Below are 6,931 nucleotides of genomic sequence, written 5' to 3' on the forward strand. Positions count from 1 at the left end.
CGCAAAGTTTCGTTCCATTCCGAGAACTTTTATTTCTGCACAAAAACAACACCATGGTAGTTTTGCTAAAAACAGCGTCAGTCCGGGGTTAGTTTCATTCAAATCATGCAAATGAGAGCCCAAAACAAGAGGAAACACGTTAGGAAAAGTAGATACGTTGGAGACGTATCAGTGCAGTCCCCGCCACGACAGCCAGCGCGAGCACAACAGAATCAAGACCCCGACAACGTCTTGATGGCCTCTTCTGACCCTTGAGCACGTCCAGGCCAACGACGAGCCCCGGAGGATGGGCGGAGGGGAGACACGCGCGTCGTTGTCGAGCAACACCGCGATGACCTTCGCCGGACCGACTGGTGCGACGGGCCCTATGTCGACGAGCCCGCGCTCGGTATTGGCGGATGCCTACCTTTCGAGGTTGGATGCCCTGCCTTTAGTCATGAGTAGCGGCAAGTCCATTGGCCGTCCGTTCACACGTTCAAGCCGGAGATACGTGAGAATTACAATGGGAGGCTGAACCCGACAGAGTTCCTGAGCATCTACACCATTACTGTTCAGGTTGCCGGGGGAAGAGATGAGAAGGTGTTTGCCAACTACTTCCCTTTGGCCCTCAAGTCCAATGTGAGGTCTTGGCTGATGCACCTACCGGAGAACTCCATTTCATCATGGGCTAACCTGTGCCACGGGTTCATTGGCGCCTTCACTGGCGGTCATCAAGAACCCGACAGGCCCAGCGACTTGCAGCTTCTCCAACAGAAGGAAGGAGAAACCCTCCGTAAGTATTTACAGAGATTCAGCAAAGTTCATAGAAATATCCCAAATATCCATCCGGCGGCCGTAATAGCTGCCTTCCAGTCCAATGTGCGCAACCGTCGGATCCGTTCCAAGATGAACGTGCGGTTGCCCAAGACTGTGAAGGAGCTTTACACATTGGTGGATAAGTGTGCTCGGATGGAGGAGGGAAGGAAGTTGCTCGTAGAGGAAGATTGCACCAATGTTGATTCAGAGGATGATGATGAATCAACCAGTCAGAAGAAGGGCAAGAAATGCAGTAAGAAGTGAAGGGATAAGGCAGTGATGACTGTTGAAGGATCGGGTATGGATAGTACCGGCAAGAAGGCCAAAGCTGAGGCCCCCGGCAAGGAAGCCGCCGTGTGCACTGACTGCTAGGAAGCCGCTGCTGCCGAGAAAGCTGGGAAAGGTGATGTGCCGTATTGCAAGATTCATCGGACCAAGGGCCACGACCTTCAAGAGTGTTATCAGGTTGAGCAGCTTGTCAAGAGACAGAAAGCAGAGTATGAGAAGCGTGATAAGGAGAAGGGTTAGAATGTTCCTGGCGGTAAGGGCCGAGGTGGTGATGTAAATCGCCCCGGCAAACCCTTTCGGAACCAAGGAAAGCCCGCCAGAGGTCGAGAGAAGGAAGCCTGTGATGATGAGAGTGACGGAGGGGATGAAGAGGAAACTAGTGAGCAAGAATTTCAGAAGGCCACAGACGCCATGTGCATTGACGGAGGTGCATCTCTACACACTTCTCACTGCCAGCTCAAGCGGTGGGCACGAGAGGTCAATTTCGTGGAACCAGCGCTAGAGGCCCGGTAGCCGCTCAAATGGTCCCGTACGCCCATCATCTTTGATGAGGAGGATCATCCTAGCCGTACCACTGCGGTAGGGTGTTTGCCATTGTTGGTCTCCCCAACAATTCGCAACCTCAAGGTCACAAAGATGCTAGTGGACGGCGGGGCCGGGTTGAATCTGATTTCCCCAGGAGTTATCAGCAAGCTTCAGATAGCAGAGGAAGAGCTAGAGGTTACCGATACGTTTCAAGGAGTTAATCCCGCCAGGAGTCATCCTAAGGGAAAGATCACATTGCCGGTAATGTTTGGGAGAGAACTGAACTACCGGACTGAGAGGATTGTGTTTGATGTGGTTGATCTCCCCCTGCCGTACAATGGGATTCTTGGACGCCCGGCCCTGGCTAAGTTCATGGCGGCATCCCACTATGCCTACAACACCTTGAAGATGCCTAGGCCACTAGGAGTCATCACTGTCCCATTAGATGAGAAGGATGCAATCATTTGTGTGGACAAGATGTACCGGGACGCGGTCGCGGCAGAGGCAGCGGCAGCAGCAATTCCCGCCAAGGAAAGTAAAGGAAAGACGAGGGATTGTAGGGACTCCGGCAAAGAGTCCGGGAAGCGTGTCCCCACCGAGTGCACGACACCCGTTGACGACGTGTCGGAGTGTTCCAACAGCAAGAGATCCAAGGTCGCTGCACCCCAAGTGAAGAAGGTCCCGACTGGGTTGGCTGGCTTTGATGGTACTTTCACTATAAGCGCCACCCTCGATGACAAATACGAAAGCACGCTCGTTGCCTTCCTGCGGGCGAATATTGATGTTTTGCCTGGCAACCATCTGATATCCCCGGTGTTCCCAGGGAGGTAATCGAGCACCACCTTGCTGTCTGTCCACATGCCCGACCTGTCAAGCAGAAAGTCCGGAAGCAGGCCTTGGAGAGGCAGCAATTCATTGCAGAAGAGATCAAGAAACTTGAGGCAGCTGGTTTGGTCAGAGGAGTGCTACATCCCACATGGTTGGCAAATCCAGTGGTAGTCTGGAAGGCTAACGGGAAGTGGAGGCTTTGCATAGATTTCACAGATCTCAACAAGGCTTGCCCGAAAGACCCATTTCCCTTGCCGCGCATCGATCAGATTGTGGATTCCACTTCAGGATGTGATTTGCTCTCCTTTCTGGCTGCATACTCTGGGTATCACCAAATCTTCATGTCCAAGGAAGATGAAGAGAAGACGTCGTTCATCACTCCATGTGGTACGTACTGCTTTGTCCGCATGCCATTCGGATTAAAGAGTGCCGGGTCCACTTTTGCAAGAGCAGTCCAGACCGGTTTTGAGCCACAGCTGCACAGAAACATAGAAGCTTATATGGATGACATTGTGGTCAAGACCAAGGATAGAGCCACCCTTATTCAGGATTTGGAGGAGACATTTGCTAATCTGCGCAAGATCAATTTGAAGCTCAACTCGGAGAAGTGTGTATTTGGTGTTCCCTCCGGCAAGTTGCTTGGGTTCTTTGTGTCCCATCACGGGATCGAAGCCAACCCTGACAAGATCAAGGCTATTGAGTAGATCCAAGCTCCAAGGACAGTTAAGGATGTGAGGCATCTGACAGGATGCGTTGCCGCGCTAAGTAGATTCATCTCCAAGTCTGCCGAGCGTGCCCTGCCGTTCTATAAAATTTTGAAGAAGGCAGGGCCTATGAAGTGGACCCCAGAAGCAGATGCGGCTTTACAAGAGTTGAAGGCTACTTGTCCTCTGTGCCTACCTTGGTTGCGCCCAAACCCCATGAGCCAATGCTGCTGTACTTAGCGGCAACCAACCAAGTGGTCAGTGCGTCCTTGGTAGCACAGCGAGAAGTAGATGAGGCAGAAAGTGAGAAGGGTCTGACAGAGTCAGAAAAGGATCAGGACAACAGTGAGCACGGCAACGAGAGCAACCCCAAGGACGCGGCAAGGAAGAAAGTGGTGCAGCGCCCAGCGTACTTCGTCAGCTCCCTATTACAAGGGGCTAGATCGAGGTACTCTGGCGTGCAAAAGTTGATCTTTGGTCTCATCATGGCCTCAAGGAAACTGCGCCACTACTTCCAAGCCCATGAGGTCACGATTGTCACTCATTTCCCGTTGCAAAGGATACTCCAAAACCCTGAGGCTACCGACAGAATAGTGGAGTGGGCTTTGGAGTTATCCAACTTTGGTTTGAAGTTTGAGAGCACATCAACTATTCAGAGCAGGGCATTGGCAGAGTTTATTGCAGAATAGACGCCAACCCCTGATGAGGAAATGACAGAGACAGTTATCCCCGACAAGGAATCACCCCAAGAATGGATTATGTACTTTGATGGTGCTTTTTCCCTACAAGGTGCAGGGGCTAGCGTGCTTCTTGTCGCCCCCTCCGAGGAGCACTTGAAGTATGTCGTCCAAATGCATTTTGCCCGGGAAGAAGCAACCGACAATACAACTAAGTATGAAGGGCTCCGTGCCGGGCTGAGGATTGCAGCTGAATTGGGAATTAAGAAACTGATCATTCGAGGAGATTCATAGCTTGTGGTGAGACAAGTCAACAAGGATTACCAAAGTCCATTGATGGAGGCATACGTCGAGGAAGTGAGGAGATTAGAGGAGCATAGCTGATTGCAAACAGAGCATGTACCCCGTGTGGAAAACAGCATAGTTGATCATCTATCAAAAACTGTGCTACGCAGAAGCTTCCTGTGGAACCAGGGACTTTTGTTCTCCATCTCACTCAGCCCTCTGTATCCCCAGCAACAATGGTCCGGAAAAGGAGAAAGTTGAACACCGGTAAGCCTCTCCCAGTAGAGTCGTCCGCTCCTGGCAGAGACCCTGCCGGAAAGAACTCCTCACAGCCTGCCGGACCACCTGAGGGAGTCCTTGATTAAGGGGTCCTCGGGCGTCCGGACTATGTAACATGGGCCGGACTAATGGGCTACGAAGATACAAGACAGAAGACTTACTCCCGTGTCTGGATGGGACTCTCCTTTGCGTGGATGGCAAGCTTGGCGTTCGGATATGTAGATTCCTTCCTTTGTAAACCGACTCTATACAACCCTAGGCCCCTCCGTTGTCTATATAAACCAGAGGGTTTAGTCCGTAGAGGCAATCACAATCATACAGGCTAGACATCTAGGGTTTAGCCACTACAATCTCGTGGTAGATCAACTCTTGTAATTCTCATATTCATCAATATCAATCAAGCAGGAAGTAGGGTATTACCTCCATCAAGAGGGCCCGAACCTAGGTAAACATTGTGTCCCCTGTCTCCTGTTACCATCGAACTTAGACGCACAGTTCGGGACCCCCTACCCGAGATCCGCCGGTTTTGACACCGACATTGGTGCTTTCATTGAGAGTCCCGCTGCGTCGTCATCAGAAGGTTCGATGGCTCCATCAGTCATCTACAACAATGCTGCCCTGCGGGACGATTTTCTCCCCAGCCAGCTCTTCGTATTCGGCGGCTTCGCACTCTGGGCCAACTCGCTTGGCCATCTAGAGCAGATCGACAGCTACGCCCCAGGTCACCAGATTAGTTTTGGAAATCTGGATTATGTCGCTGATATCCGAGGAGACTTGATCTTCCAAGGGTTCATGACCCCAACCTCCGCTCTGGCTTTAGATCCGGAGCGCGTCGCCACGTCCAAAGACAGGATTACTGAGCCCACCGGACTATCTGCGGCCGCTAAGCCCATCACGGGAGAACCGGGGGAAGTAGTGTCACCGGCAACCATCATGAAGCCGGACTCTTCTCCGGACACTGGCTCCGAACCCTCAGAGTCAGCATCGTGTGAGCCCAGCCAAGGAGTTTCCCTCCCACCGTACTCCATGGGTTTCCTTCTCCCTGGTCAAACATCGCCTTTGAGCAAGGCTATGAACTTGATGCGATCCCTCGTCATTACAGAGGACCAGTATCCGAACTACGCCCAGCCCGGACTAGGGGCTGAGAGCAGGGATCTTTACGTCCCACCCACCACCCACTTAATACCCATCGTCAAGGACTTAACTGACATGCTCGACTACGGCTCCGAAGACATCGACGGTATGGACGACGATGCCGGAGGAGCAGGCCGAAAACCTGCCGTTTACCGGACGTTGGAGGGCCACCTCTTTGTACGATGTGTACATGGTGGATACACCCAAAGAGGGTAACAGCGGTGACAAAGAAGATCCAGTCGAGGACAAACCTCCTAAGATACAGCCAAAGCGCCGACGTCAGCGGCACCGCTCTAAATCACGCCGTGGAAAAGACAGCAATACCGGCACAGGAGAAAACAATACTCTGGATGATGCCGAAGACAAAGAAGACCGCGCCGAGCCAACTTCCGAACAGGGCGATCGGGAAGATGGGCAAGTTATCCCTGACGAACAGGCTGTAAATGAAGACTCGGAGGACAGAAATTATCTCCACTCTCCGAGGACGAGGGTAGCCTCGGCGACGAAGAATTTATCATACCTGAGGAACCTCTCGATCAGGAGCGCTTTAAGTGCCGGCTAATTGCCACTGCAAGGAGCCTGAAAAAGAAACAGCAACAGCTTCAAGATGATCAAGATCTACTCAACGATAGGTGGACTAATGTCCTGGCAGCCGAGGAATACGGCCTCGAGCGCCCAACCAAAAGTTACCCGAAGCGTAAACCCCTACCCCAATTTGACGACGAGGCCCTCAAGCCCGCACCGTCAGCATGTAATGCGGCTGACTGACCACCTCGTGGCCGGGACAAAACGACAACTCAAGCCGAACACCAGCCCATACTACCTCGCCGTGAAGGTAGAGATATAACAGCTCAGGGATATATATATGACTTGCGGCAAGACCTGGACAGTAGAGCAGGTTAGACCAGATCGATCTATGGATCACGGGGGCGTGCCCCGACACGCGACGGCGGCTATCTAGCCGGACGTGACAAGCATAATCATGCCCGGGCCGAGAACCGTAGACAGACTCCATCTGAGCTACGTCGCGACTTGGCCCGATATAGAGGCGCCGCACACCCCCTTTGCTTCACTGATGAAGTAATGGAGCACGAATTCCCAGAAGGGTTTAAAGCCATGAACATTGAATCATATGATGGGACAACAGACCCCGCAGTATGGATTGAGGATTTTCTTCTCCATATTCATATGGCCCAAGGTGATGATCTTCATGCCATCAAATACCTCCCACTAAAACTCAAGGGACCAGCTCGACACTGGTTGAACAGCCTGCCCGAAAACTCCATTGGCAGCTGGGAGGACTTGGAAGACGCATTTCGCGACAACATCCAAGGTACATACGTTGGACCTCCAAATGCCGATGACCTAAGTCACATAGTTCAACAACTCGGAGAGTCAGCCAGGAAGCTCTGGACT

Source organism: Triticum aestivum, chromosome 2D (genome assembly GCF_018294505.1).
Source record: "Triticum aestivum cultivar Chinese Spring chromosome 2D, IWGSC CS RefSeq v2.1, whole genome shotgun sequence".
In the NCBI taxonomy this organism is placed as follows: Eukaryota; Viridiplantae; Streptophyta; class Magnoliopsida; order Poales; family Poaceae; genus Triticum; species Triticum aestivum.